Source organism: Carlito syrichta, unplaced genomic scaffold (genome assembly GCF_000164805.1).
Source record: "Carlito syrichta isolate Samal-C Ts95f unplaced genomic scaffold, Tarsius_syrichta-2.0.1 Scaffold287733, whole genome shotgun sequence".
NCBI lineage: Eukaryota > Metazoa > Chordata > Mammalia > Primates > Tarsiidae > Carlito > Carlito syrichta.
The window spans coordinates 170,378-184,923 of NW_007231829.1; the positions used below are offsets into that span (position 1 = coordinate 170,378).

At 49.0% G+C, this 14,546-nt stretch overlaps 1 pseudogene; it reads right to left on the reverse strand.

Annotated features, from left to right (window-relative positions):
• Positions 1-14,108: 14,108 nt before the first annotated feature.
• On the reverse strand, positions 14,109-14,337 carry LOC110595192 (annotated as a pseudogene).
• Positions 14,338-14,546: the final 209 nt, after the last annotated feature.

The window sequence follows — 14,546 nt, forward strand, 5'->3', positions numbered from 1 at the left end:
CTTGGAGTGCAGTGGCCGCTCCCGGCCACCGCAGCCTCGACCTGCTGGGCTCCGGCGATCCTTCCGCCTCAGCCTTCCAAGTAGCTGGAACTACAGGCATGCGCTACCACGCCCGGCTAATTTTTGATTTGTTGTAGAGATGAGGTCTCGCCAAGTTGCCCAGGTGGGTCTCAAACCTGCGGGCTCAGGCGTTCCACTCGCCTCAGCCTCCCAAAGTGCTGGGATTACAGGCTGAGCCACCGAACCCGGCTCACAATAGCTTTTTAATGCATTTGATCTTCATCCAAGAGCAATGGGTCTTTGCACACAAATAAAGTATTAATCAGCTAGATGCAGTGGCTCATGCCTGTAATCCAAGCACTTTGGGAGGCCGAGGAGGGAGGACTGCTTGTGCTCAGGAGTTTGAGATCAGCCTAGGCAACATAACAAGACCTCATCTCTACAAAAAATCAAAAAGTAAGCCAGGCGTGTTGGCACATGCCTATAATCCCAGCTACTGAGGAGGCTGAGGCAGAAGGATTTCCTGAGCCCAGGAGGTTGAGGCTGCAGTGAGTTGTGATCATGCCGCTGCACTGCAGCCTGGGTGACAGAGGGAAACCTGACTCAAAAACAAAAACAAAAAAACAAGTCATAGTCCTCTCAGTTTTCATATAGGATGGATTATTTTTTGATCTCCATTTTTTTCAGATGCAGAACTAAGGCTCAGGGAGAATGGATTTGGGGAAGGGTATGCTGGGGGACACTGGTGCTCCTCAGGAAAGACTGCTGTGCGAGAGTTTGTGAGCTGTGAGGGGTAGGAACCTGGCCAACGATGGGTCATTCTGGCCTGATTGCGGCAGGGGATGGGGAGGGGGGCACAGGTCTGACTGCTTTGGCATCTTCAGCCCTGCTTCTGGGGCATCTGCAGGGCAAACTGGACTCACTTCTGATTTTTTCTCTTAGATATTTCTTAGGGTTTGGTGGCCCAAGGGAATGTGCCAGGTTGACAGTTAAGTGCAGCTGCCAGCCCATCTGGCACCTTTTAGATTTCAGACTGAGCCCGCAGGTTCCAGACCAGCCCAGGCAACTTGGCGAGACCTCGTCTCTACAAAAAAAACAAAAATTAGCCGGCCATGCCTGCTTGGAAGACTGAGGAGAAGGTTCACTGGAGCCCAGCAGGTCGACGCTGGGGTGGCCATGAGTGTGCCACTGCACTCCAGCCTGGGCGACAGAGTGAGACTCCAACTCAAAAATTTTTTTAAAAATTTTTTTAAAGATTTCAGAAAGATGACAATAGCCCAGAGGTGCAAGGCCTATCCAACAAAACTTAGGGTAGATTTCATCTTCCAACCACTTGCACCTGATGCCAATGTTCAGGGCACATCCTGCACAGCTGTACCCAGCAGCTCTGGAAAGACAAAAGGCTCCCCTTTGCCTGTGCTCTAAGTGACCTCTCTCTTGCAGCAGCTTGATGGCCACATGCTGGCCTGCAGGGTAGAACCCAGAGGTTCTGGATACATGCAGGTGAGCAGGTATGGAAGATAGATCTGCCCTTCATCTTATACCTAATATGTATCTCTGCATCATTTGCCTCTACCTGCATCCTACTTTCCTATCTAGATTGTATAGCCTTTGTATCCAATGCCCTGCACAATATTTGGCTCACAAGTGCTTACATGTACCATGAGGGGGTTTGTATTAGGCTTTTCTCAACATCCCCAGCAGGGTTGCGATTATGGGATTCTGAGTTTTTTTATGTAATTGGTGGGACAAGCAGGGCACCTGCTCCCTGAAAAGGCCAGGAACTTACTGGCCAGTATAATTACTAGTGATAAAACTGTGATTAGCTCTGACCCACCTCCTAGCTTGTGGTCAGCAGATCCTGTCCTCTCTCTGCTGTGAGAAGGTGGCAGCGCATTCGTGGGCTTAGCCTACAGTGGGGACAGTCGCTGCTTCTGACTATAGCATTGTCATGAGCAACGCTACCTCCTTTCCATTTCTTCTGTGTGAGCCAAGCTGGCGCCAGCTCCAGAGGAAGCATCCAAGGGGGTTCTCCTAAACTGCAGAGAGCTTCCCATGAGACTGAAAGGGGAATTCCTTGACCAGGTGGCTGCATTCCGCTGACAGCGCCTGCTAAGAGGACATGGTAGCATTTTGGCACTTTACAAGGTTCTACCCCATCTGGCTCCTTTGGAACGAGAGTCGGAAGGGTCCTGACAGGGAGACATGGAAAGGTAGCGTGCTGATGCTTATAGTGGGTGGACAGTGAGACCGGTCTCAGTTATGGGGAACAGCACCTCCACACATCGCTACTGGGGATACTCACTTACCTTTTTGCAGGCAAAACTCAGAGCCTTTGGAGGTCCTTAACTTTCCCAAAGCCACTTAATTTTGGCCTCCATTCTCTCTTTGCTAGGTTTGGTTGGGTGGACGTTTAATCTAGCAGGGAGGCTGCTCATCTTCCTGTTAATTTCCTAGGTTTATCTTACCTCCTGAATAGGGCCGTATCATCCTACAAAGGGGGCCTTCCACCCTGTGCTCACCAGGAAGCATGGGAGCTGTCAAGACTGTTCATTTTCTTTCCCCTGCTCTGTAACCCTCTCTTCATTTTGCCATAAACTCCCTCCTATCTTGGCTCCTGAAACTATTCCCTTGGGAATAAAAAGGTATCCCCCTCCTAGCCCTCTGTAGGGCCAAACCTCTGTTTGTGCTGTTGGAAACCATGGCAACTTGACCTGAGAAGCCACTTCTGCCATCTTGGAAGCTCATGTTTTGATGTCTTGTCCTCACAGCTGTGAGCTCTCTAGCACTTTTCTTCCAAAGGCAGACAGGAGCCCCTGATCTGCTAAAAGGAGAAAGTTTCAAACAAACCAACTCCTAGATCATCCTTTTACAAGTAGGTTAGCAGTGGAGCAATGTTTCCCGCAGGTTCTGGTGAATGGATATGGGCAACTATCGCTGGGGATCTGGAAAGAATATTTTGGAGTATGGTCTATGCTTATTTTTCTTCTGCTTCTTTCTTCTTTTCCCTTCTCACAGTCACTCAGTTTCTCAGTAGACTAGTACTGGAGGTGATTATCTTTTTGCTTATACCAACTTTTTTTTTCTCTTCTCCTTGACATGTTTGTTCTTCTTCCTCTGGTGCTACCTTTTAAAGCCCCAAGCTGGAAACCCAGAGAGCTGCGATGATTAACTGCAGAAGCCCAGCGGAAGAATTCCACAGCCTTAGACGGCAAAGTTTCCATAGCCTCACTGCCATGGGACGTCCCCACATGAAGGCGAGCTCTCTTGGGCTGGCTGGTGGAGGAGGGAGGAAAGATAGCAGGCTGGCGTGTCCTCAGCTTCTCTGAGGACTTGGCTGCTCACAGAGAGAGGGCCTCGTGGCTGAAACCCTAAGGGAGAGAACTGACCCTCCTTCAGCCGTGCAAAGCATCCTTCTCTGGTGATGGAGATCTTGCTAATTTGGAACAGCAGGCCAGAGTGTGTGACCAAGGGAAAGTTTGCTCTGGCAAACGTTTGCAGAAGCAAATGTTAGGCAAATAGTGTAAGATGCCCACGAAAGTCGAACTCTTCTGGGTTGGAATGCCTTTCACAGCTACTTCCTGAACCCTCCATGAATCCTAGTGGTGGAAAGACAAAGAAGAAAGCAGCTTGTCGCCAGAGGGCTGAGTTTTAGCCTCCATGTCTAGTCCCTACCCAAGTTGTGTAGGCTCAGAGTGGAACTGAGGTGGAACAATGGAACTATCCTGCAGTTTGTAGTTGGGTAGGACTAACTTATTGTGTTCAGTTCTTGAATTTTCTGCTTCCTTGGTAGCCTTGAAAGGAGCTAGGGTCAGCCGGGCTCGGTGGCTCAGCCTGTAATCCCGCGCCTTTGGGAGGCTGAGGTGAGTGGATTGCCTGAGCCCACGGGTTCGAGACCCGCCTGGGCAGCGAGACCTCATCTCTACAATAAATCAAAAAATCAGCCGGGCGTGGCAGCGCATGCCTGTAATTCCTGCTACTCGGAAGACTGAGGTAGAAGGATCGCCAGAGCCCAGCAGGCGAGGCTGCGGTGGCCAGGAGCGGCCACTGCACTTCAGTCTGGGTGACCGAGTGAGACTCCAACTCAAAAAAATAAAAAGAAAGGTGCCAGGGTCAGATTGTAGCCCTGGGTGCCTTTTCCATCTCTCTTTCTCCTAGACCCTTCTTCTGTCAGATCACTCCCCTGTTTATGCGAGATTGGGAGCTTGGCTGAGCATACTCAATTCTGGCTTTGGGATTTTTGTTTTGCTTTTCATTATTTTAGAAGGCTGCAGTTGCTGTCACTGAATCCATAGGGGTATTCTCATATCCCTTCCCTTACCCCATCTCTGTTAGGGTTCCTCACTTTAAGTCCTCAGTGTTAGCTATTTGCTTCTACTTTGAGCATAGCTATGTCTGCATAAATATTTGTCTTAACCAGGAGAGCTCCAGATGGATGTGGGAGAATGCAGATTGGCTCATAGGATCTTGTTCTGTGTGCCTTTGGCCCATCATCCATGACCCCAGGATGTGGCAGCCTGACTTGCTTTTCAGCTCATTCCTGTTCCTTCCACTTTTTGAACCACAGTAGATTAGGATAAGACTGATTGGCTTCAGAAATTATCTGGGCAGGGAGAATTAAATTCCATTCGATTGGGCTGTCCCCAGAAATGTCAAAAAAGAGGCCAGATGTGGTGACTTATGCCTGTAATCCCAGCACTTTGAGAGGCCAAGGCAGGAAGATCACTTGAGCCAGGAGTTTGAGCCCAGCCTGGGCAACATAGCAAGACCCCCATCTCTACCATTAAAAAAAGAAAAAGAAAAATAGAGAATGAGAGAGATTGAAATAGACAGGTTGCGGGGGAGGATGTAAGAGAAGAAATACACATAGATAGGAAAGAAGCTTGGGAATGAAGTATAGAGAGAAAAATGAGGAGGTGGAAAGACTTTGGTACTAGGTGTTTTCCCATGATTCCTGGCAACTCAGTGCTTTAGAAATAAAAGAATTCAGAAAATATCCTATTTTTCCACTACCTACAGACCTCCCTACCACCATCTCATGGTTCTCCTTCCAAGTTTTTCCTTGGAGGCTGCAGTGGTGTTTAAAATGCTGTGTGTGGGAGTTTAGAATCTACTGGGTTATGTTTACCTTTGCTTCTCCCTGGAGAGTAGATGGCTCCCGCACTGAGGGCTCAGCCCTGCTACCTGCACCAAATCCCTGTGACTCTTTGTTCTGGAGATCAAGGGAGATGTGCCTCCAGCCCATTCAGTCTACCAGATTTATGGCCCAAAGAATGTGGGGGAGACAGGGTAAGTGCTGATTCTCTCTGGAGATTGGGTCCTTTCCTGGGGCTTTCATACTTTTTTCCCCCTTGAAACAGAGAAAAGTCATTTATTCATTAATTCCACATGCTAGGCCAGGCGCTGGGGCTGAGGTTGTGATAGAGAGGTGAGAAAACCCTCTTGCTCACTTGGAAGAGAAATACACAGTACCCTCCATGTTCTCTTCCCTGAAACACTTCCATCAACAATGACCAGCTGGGGCTGAGTCACCTCTTTGCCTGGCCTATGTCTCTTTCAACAATGGGCTCTGTGTGAGCTCTTTTGAATCGATGTTCTTTCTAGCCCATGATTTTTGGAAGCTTACTCTACCTTGGGATTCTGAGACATGTCTGCGTCTCTTGTACATTCCCAAGCAATGGCCGCTCAGCTCGAGTGTGTATACCTTAGAACTAGGAAGAGAAACACTGGCTGTCTGGAACCTTAGTTCATAATGGGTGCCTTTTCTATAAGCCTATGTGAACTGTATAGTACTATCCTCCTTTCCCCTCTGGATTCTGTCCTGGCCTCCTCCTTTCTCCCTTCCTACCCTACAGGAGCTAGGATGCTGATGACAGTTGGTGTGACAGGCTTAGAAATGATGCCTGCTCTGCTCTTTTGACCTCAAGGTGCTGCCAAGACTGATTTCAATCCCAAGTTCTGATTTTTCCAACAAGAGCTTATGCGCTAACCAGGCCTGTCAGTTAGGACTTGGACCTCTCCTGGGGCAGCAGAAGGGTGCTTCCCTGACGGGAGCATCAGCGTCTTCCCCCATCTCCTGCCCTTTCTCCTCCCTGTGGGGGTCATTCTTATCCGTATCCTTTCTGAGCCATGGTGGCATCTGGGACACAGTTAGTTATCATATGAGATGGAAGGAATCGGAGCCATCTACAGCATTTACTTTTGAACGCTGCCCTAACTTGAGTTTTATCTGGTTAGTGTGTCCATTGGCAGTGGGTTTTTTTTTCCTCCTAATAAGTACATACCAATCCAAAAGGAACTGGAATGGTTGGGGAAAGAGGAATGATAAATCCTACAGTGTCTGGTACTCCAACCTGCTGTTTTTGGAAGGTGACTCTTTTACTTATATGCCATTAGTGATATTTCTCAAGTCAGTACACACTTCCAGCTTAGGGCTGCGTGTGTGTGTGTGTGTGTGTGTGTGTGTGTGTGTGTGTGTGATTACCCACATGGGTTTGTGACTCCCACTCTCTTGCCCCTCTTGAGCTGTCCATGGCCCATTTTTTTTCTTCTTGGTTATTTTACTTGGGTTGGGGGAGTGGACAAGTGCCCCTTCCAAGAGATGGAGATTGATCTCTGTCACTCCCTGCCTCCACTACCACAAAGCTTTCCCATGTGCCTGGTGCCAGATGTGTCTAAGGAGGACTCACCCTCACTGTTCATCATCCTTTAACATCTGAACCTTGAATGCCGACTCCTTGGTGCTGGAGTCACTACCTTGACTGAAATCTTAAGTCGTGTTGTACAGGAGTCTCCCTTCACCCCAAAGTGCCTCAAGGAGTAAGAATTGAATGAAGAGTCCCTGTACAAGGGGAGGAAACATGTGTCCCTTCAGAGGCACCTCTAGAGGGTGTTCTCTGCAAATATCCATCTGGAATGACCAGGCTCCGTGCCACCTGCGGAGGGGATGAGTGCTTTGCAGGTGGACTTCTCAGTGTCTTCATCCCATGTGTGACACTGGCAGCCCAGCTGGTGGGGACATGGGAGGAAGAAGACGAAGTGGCTTTGTCTCCTCTCAGTATGGTGGAGAGGTGAGGGGACCTGGAGTTTGGCCTGTGTCCTTAAGGCACAGAGGCAGAGGTGGGGCTTTGGTTCCTAAGTGAAAGGACATGTCTGAGGCCAAAGGCTCCACGTTCCTGTCTCTCAAAGAGCTCACCCAAACTCCTCACTTTAATCTTCCCCTTCCTGTTCAGGTCAGAAGCTCTAGTTTCTGACTATACTCTTTTCTTTCCTGAGAAAGTTGTGGCAGCTCTGTTTTTTTTTTTTAGGGGTTGGGAAAGGAAAACTTTAAAAGTAAAATAATAAAAAACAGACCACTCTGCCATTACAGGCACATAAATAGCTTCACCGTAGCCAGGCTGCACACCCGCTTTGCCATAGCAACCTAAAGCAAGTGTTTATAACAGCCTGTCAACCGGCCTGGAAAACAGCAGCTGCGGCTGCTCTGCCGGCCCTGTGGTGCGGCCGCCTTGGCTTTGGCACAGTGGGCAGGCACTCCTGAGAGGTGGCGCGGAGGCGGTGGGCCTGGCCCTTCTGCTGGGGCTGTGGAGATGACAAGGAAGAGGCAGCCTGGGCTCCAGATGTGACCGGAGGCAGCGGTATTTTGGGAGCCGGAGGTAGCTGTGGGCATCTTGTTTCCTCTTGCCCTCACCTGTGAACTGGTCCCTCCTTCTCTCAGCTACCAGGGAAACAGAAAACAGGAGTGGGAGGGTGAGCTCCACCTGAGCCTGGAAGGGGTCTGGGTGTCTCTCTGAACCTCACATGGTAGCTTGTTTTAACTTTCTGAATAAATCTTGGCTTCTGTTGAAGCTTGTTGAGTGACATCCTTTCAAGTCTGTTTTCTCAAAGACAGGCTTTCCTTGGGAAGTTCATGGGTAAGAAGGCTGCCCTAAGAGGAATGGATGCAGGGATCAGCATTCTGGAAGGACAAGAGGAGGGAGAGGGGACGAGCAGAGGACATGTGACAAGACTTTTCTGTGCTATCCCCTGACAGTCTGGAGCTGAAGATGTATTTCACAGAAATGCTTCAGAACCCCTGCAGTGTTCTTCAGGTGTGGACCCCAGACCAGTAGCATCAGCTCATCTTGTTAAGGAACTTGTTAGAAATGTAGCTTCTGCTGGGTGCAGTGGCTCACACCTGTCATTCTAGCACTTTGGGAGACTGAGGCGGGAGGATCACTTGAGCCCAAGAGTTCAAGACCAACCTGGACAACATGGCAAGATTCTCATCTCTAAATGAAATAAAAATAAATTGGAAGAAAGGAAGGAAGGAACCTTCCCAGGCCTCACCCCAGTCCTCCTGAATCAGAAACCTGGGAGAGGGGATGGGAGATCAGCAATAGTTTTTCTCCAGTTCTCCAGGGGATCCTGGGGCTCACTCAGGGCTTAAGAACAAGGGAGTGTGATCAGTTCACTTTGTAAGATCCTGGGCTGACTTAGTGGCTCCCGTCTGTGCAGTGTGTGAACAAGGAAGACTGAAACAGATTATTGGGAAGTGCGCCTGGCTCTCTTAATAAACGACATCTTTTCAGCATGGAGCCCTTGTGCATTTGTCTGTGACTTCCAGGAAATAGTTGGGCCGAGAGAAGGCTGGAAAAGGCAAAGTTGGGGATGGGGGGACTCTGTACTCTGTACAGGTGAGACTGTCATGGAGTAGGGAGAGGCAATGGGAATGGCCAGGCGTGGTGACCAGCATGTGATAGGCTGTCTAGAGTCTGGGCCACACGGGAATGTTATTCTGCATGCTCTCCTGCTGAGCCCCTAGTGAAAGAGAGGGGGCCCATAGCACTCTCTTTGGTGGGTGAAATGTGGCTTCCTCAGTCTGAGGCAGGCAGGTTACCCCTCATTCTGAGGGCTCCCTGGAATCTGAGATCTGGGAGCAAACAGGTCCTGACTCCCATAGCTGAAGGAGATTAGCCCTCCTCTCCCTCTCCATGAGCATGACATGATTCTGCTGAAATTTGTTTCTAAAAATAACACAGAGTCCAATCCAGCTGCTAAAAAGCCCCTTTGTTCCTTGGAACCAAAATGTGGAAAGCCACAGCAGCCCCAAGAAAGACAGTCTATGTGTCCGAGAGAGAGTACATGCCGCATACTCAAATGCTGCAGCCCAAGTCTGCATCCTGTCTGTGGCCTAGAAGCTTCCTGTTGCAGTTCTGAGGAGTGACAAGCACCACCCTAGCTAACCTTTATCCTTAGTGAATAAGGATAATAAGGGAGGGGTCGGGAGAGGCTGCCAGCGCCCCCTTTGTTAAACAATAGCCCATCTAGATGGCATTGTTAACCTCCACCTGAAATCAGCTCTTGTCCTCCCGAACCAGCAAAGGAAATGATCAGCATTTGTGTTTCACTCTCAACATTTTTCTGAACTCTAGCTTGCTGTGAACACACCCACCCCCACCCCACACACCCTCTGAGTCACTGGAGGACACAGGGGTGACCCAGGCCAGTGTGACTCAGATCGTTTGAAAGAGGGTACCTCCGCCATGAGTCTGGGCCCATAGGACTGCCCTTTTCTCATCTTGATAATAGTGATGCTATTTTAGGATGGAGCCAGTGGGCAGGGACAGGGGGCAACATTACCTTCTCAGGTACATTCCTGCCTCCTCCACACACTCAGTTTCCCTGCCCTGAGGCTTCCTGTCTACATCCTGCTGCTGTTTCCTAGATCTCTGACTTAGGCTAGACTGGAGCAGGCTGGGTGTTTGGGAGTAGACTTCAACCTCGGGTCCATTCTTGCTGTCACCATTTGGAGAAAGCTTGTGCTATCTATGGGCTGTACCTTCTCCCTGCCTCCTGTAGGCTTCTGGCCAGAACTCATAAGTTTTGCCATCATTGTCATAGCATACCATACCCTAGACAACACAGCCACTCCAAGACTTGAAAGATGGTTCATTTTTATTTTGTGGGCCTCAGGTGCAGAGAGTTGAGTCAATTATACTGTGGATTCATGGACCATTACATTGTCGGTCCATGTGAGGCACCTCCTTTGTGCACTCTTTCCCATGTCCTGCTGCTAATCCCTTCTCTGCCCATGGGCGGCATTCTAATATGCTAATACATATTTTCTTGTTTCAATATCAATTTTTTCCTTACAGTGTGGAGCATTGCTTCAGATGCATGTGTTTTTAATTTATGTAAAAGCCATTAAATCATCTTTTTTCCTTCACTAGATACTGTGTTTTTAAGATCACCAATATTGCCATGTGCACATCTAATCTGTGTTTCTAACTGTCACATAATATTCCATGCTATCTAGCCAGCATTTTTTTTTTTTTTGAGTCAGGTACTCATTCTGTTGCCCAGGCTGGAGTACAGTGTCTTGATCACGGCTCACCTCAGCCTTGACCTCCTGGGCTTAGGCGATCCTTCAGGCGCATGCCACACACCCGGCTAATTTTTTTTATGTTTTGTAGAGATGAGGTCTTGCTATGTTGCCCAGGCTGGTCTTGAACTCCTGGGCTCAAGCACTCCTCCCACCTCAGTCTCCCAAAGTGCTGGGATTATAGGCATGAGCTTATGCACCCAGCCTCTAGTCAGCATATTTTACCTACCTACTGCTGGGAGATTGGATCCCAACTCACTTCCAAATCCCTGTCATCACCAATAATGCTCCAGTAAACACCCTTGCATGTGTGCTCTTTGGAAGGTCTCCCCAGGAGTAGATAACTGGGTCCACAGGATGCATAGACTTAGTTTGACCAAGAAGTACCGTGTGGCTATGAGAGCAAGGATGAATTCTGTACTCTTGAGACCCCTGAAGGCTAAGTTGGAGGGGCCAGCTGAAAATCAGCATCAGGTTCCTGGACCAGGCCATGGTGTGCTATCCTGTGATCAGTGCAGAGGCCTGGTTTGGCTCCCTAGCCTTCACCTGCATCCTAGCTTGGGTGTAGCTATAGGATGAGGATGGCAGGTGGTGCCACCCACCACCTGAACTTCAGCCAGCACACTCTCCTCTGACCTTCTTCCCGTGCCTCCGAAGGGCCTCGGTAGACTGAAGGAGGGTGTGTGCTCAGGTCTGTTTCTGCACACCAGCAATCAGAAGAGGAGCAATTAGGGCAGGGCAGACCCTGGGGAGAGAAGAGAGAACCTGGGGGCACAGTGAGGATGGCCGCCAGACCTGAGGGATGGAGACTGGCCAGGTGGACTAGAATCTAGGTTGTGGAAATGAAGGGCTTCTGATGAGGAAGGGGGGCAGAGCAACCTCTGTGTCAGGTGCCTACCTTCAGAGAGGCCGGGGGTGTTTTAGACTGGGCAGCTTGCCATGGTCAGGTTCTTGTCAGCTTTCTTGACAGGGCACAGCTCTTTTGAGAGGAGAGGTAAAGCTTTGAGAACTCCAGATGATGCACAGGAAATAGCCCTGCTGGAGAAAGGAGAGAGAGAATCCAGAGTGGGATCTCCCTGTTCCTCTCCCAGATCACCAGGCGTAGCAAAGCCAAGAGGAGATGATAGAGCGGAGGAAGCCTTCATCTCTGCCTCTGGGTTCCCCAAGTGGGAACTGGGGATCCTTGGAATCACACCGATTTAGAGCTCCGTGCATTCCGGCTTGGGGTGGGAGTGGGTGGAGGGAGGACCAAGGAGAGGGTGTCTGTCTCAGTAAGCTGCTGAAAAGGTTCAAAAGAGGTCACTGTTTCCCTGACCTACTTCAGAGTGTTTTAGGGGTCACGAACAAGAGACAGATAGGTTTATGTGGGCCTTGTCATCAAAGTTGAGGAAGTAAGTCCATAGCTTTGTTTCCATATTTTTACAGCATCGTTCTTGTACTTGAGGAAGGGTGGCTTTGGATTCAGACTAGGGCACAAACCCTGGCCCGCTGATTCTATATTTCCCTGCCATAAAGTGGAGATGTCTTTGTTATAGGGTTGGTAAAAATTCACTGAAACAGTGTATGTCAGAAGGATAATAGCTACTATGTATGGACAACTACTACCTATCTGCCACTATGCCGGGCACTACATAATACATACTTGTACATACATCATTAACTTCTCTCTACTTTTCACAGAAAGTGCCTAATATGGCACCTGGCACATTGCGTAGGTGCTCAACGAAGATGATTTCCCTCCCCACCCCCAACCCCTGCTCCTGAGTACGGGGAGAAGTAGAGCCTCCCCTGGGATGAAGGAGTCTGACTCTGGGGTCAGAAAAAGACAACAGGGTTTGGGAGGGGCTCCTGGAGCAGGTTTCATATTGCAGTTTGGTACATTCTAAAGTGAGACCAGCTCACCTCCCCTCCCAAGAGTTCTTCCCTCCTTCACCCCCAAGTCCTGCCTGGCAGTGATGTTGGCACTCTCATCAGTGTGTCTCCAAGTGCTACCAACTTGCTCCTGAGCAGAGGCTCTCAGCCAGTGAAGAGGACAGGGTGGGGTAGGGCAGGGCAGGGCAGGGCAGGGCAGGGAAGGGAAGAAAGTCTCCACTGAGCAGCCAATGTCTGCAGCCTAGGGGCCAGAGTAGAATGGAGCCACTTATTATGCCAAGCAGGTCTGTCTGCAGCGTTGCACTGGCCTGCAGCCCCAGCTCCAGCCCTTGCCCCTCCTGTTTCCTTCCTCCCATTTCCATGCATATTTCGTTTCCCGTGCATCACTCAGGCTTCAGTAGGAGCCTTTGGCAGGGGAGATTCAGGGGGTGGGTATCTTCCATATTTTCAGATATTTCCTACCCTAGGACCTGCAGAAGGAGTTACCCTTTTCCTCGTCTGGAAACGTAGCTCCTCTTTAGCACCCTGGGAGAGCTAAGGGTAAGGGATTCCTTGGACAAAATTGGAGGAGACAAAGTGTCTGACTGCTGTTTATGGTTTGGTGGCTTAGGGCATGTGGTTCTTGTCTCTGGCAGCTCCTCATTTCTGGAACTTGCCAGTGCACCTCGCTGCAGGTTAGGTTAGCAGGAAGTGTGGGGTCATATGGAAGCAGGAGAGAGTCCGTTTGCCCTCACTGCAGGGGATGTGATGTAGCTGATTTTGAAAGAGAAAAAGTAAGCGAAAGGGTCAGCATTTCCTCTAAATGGAAATGAGTATTCTCTGTACTCTGGAGAAACCTTGTCTTAAAGGGCCTCCAGAATGTTTGTCAGAAAACAAAGGTTTTGTCATCTTTAGCCTCCAGGGAAGAAATAAAGTATAACAAAAAGAGCACCAGGCAGTCAAGGTCCCTGACTTACCAAAGACCAAGTCTTTTTCTTAAGTTGAGGAGTTTTTTAGGGAAATATGAGAGGCATAGACACTCCAAGTGAAAGAAAGAAAACTCTGAAAATGTCCCTTCAACTCAAGTAGAACCCTGGCCTTGGCCTCCCCAAGACTATAGGAAACTGGTGGGTTAGCAACAACGTTCTCTGACAGCTTGGACTGCTCGCTACCTCCCACCAGGAACTTAACTAGTGCGCCTAGCTGCAGGTTGGTTTATCAGGAAGTGGGGGAAGGAGATAAAGACTTTCTAGAATCAGTGCAGAGGCCATGAGAATTTCGAGGAAAGTTAGAGAGACAAACAGGGAGAGGTGGAGGGGACTTCCACAAAGAGTCCCAGGGCTCTAATAACATTGACAAGTAGTTCTAGAAAATGTTACTGAAAAGGTAAAATGCCCAATGTTGTTTCTGAGAGTTCCCCTGGACTTCTCTTCACATGCTACCTGCCACCCCCAGATGGACACAGCACAGCCTAAAGGTCACACTTTTTAAAAATTTTTTTCTTTTTCTTTTTTTCTTTGAGTCGAAGTCTCACTCTTGCCCAGGCTAGAATGCAGTGGCATGGTCACAGCTTATTGCAGCCTAAATCTCCTGAACTCAGGCAATCCTTCTGCTTCAGCCTCACGAGTAACTGGGGCTAATTTTTCAAAAATTTTTTGTAGAGACACGGTCTCGCTCGTGGGTTCAAATGATCCTCCCACTTCAGCCTCCCAAAGTGCTGGGATTACAGGCATGAGTGACTGCACCCAGCCAAGGCCACACTTTTGAAGAAAGAAAAACAAGAATAAGCCCTTGTGCTCTTAAAGAAGAGAGAAAGGAGCTAAAAGCAGCTGGGTCCTTTCCCACATGACTTGGGCTCTGTAGAGCAACTTCCCAGCAGGAGCATGGCAGAGTGCTAGGTGAACAGCTTACCTTTTGTCACCTGTGCTTCAGTATACTCTGTTTTCCACTCAGGGGCTGTCAATTTCTCATTTAGTGTTGCTAGTCACGAACAGCAAGATGTTATCGAATGAGTTGAGGAAGTCTGCAATTGTCTTGATGCTGTTGGTGATGACTTCAATGTCCTCCTGGTTTACCCAGTCCTGATGAATCTCCCACTGCACAGGGTCCTCTTGTCTCACCATGGTGGCCCCCCAAATCACTATCACTTTGGACCTCAGTGTCTTTATCTGTGATGTAGGGGTCACAGCTGGCCTACCTAGAATTGATATGACAATGTGAAAGCATTGTCATCTATAAATTACAGAACAGATGTTACAGGACTTTAGGAGGAAAAAAATTAAAATGACTTAGTGATCATTTAAAGTCATATAATTTCTTGCCTCAGGAGGAA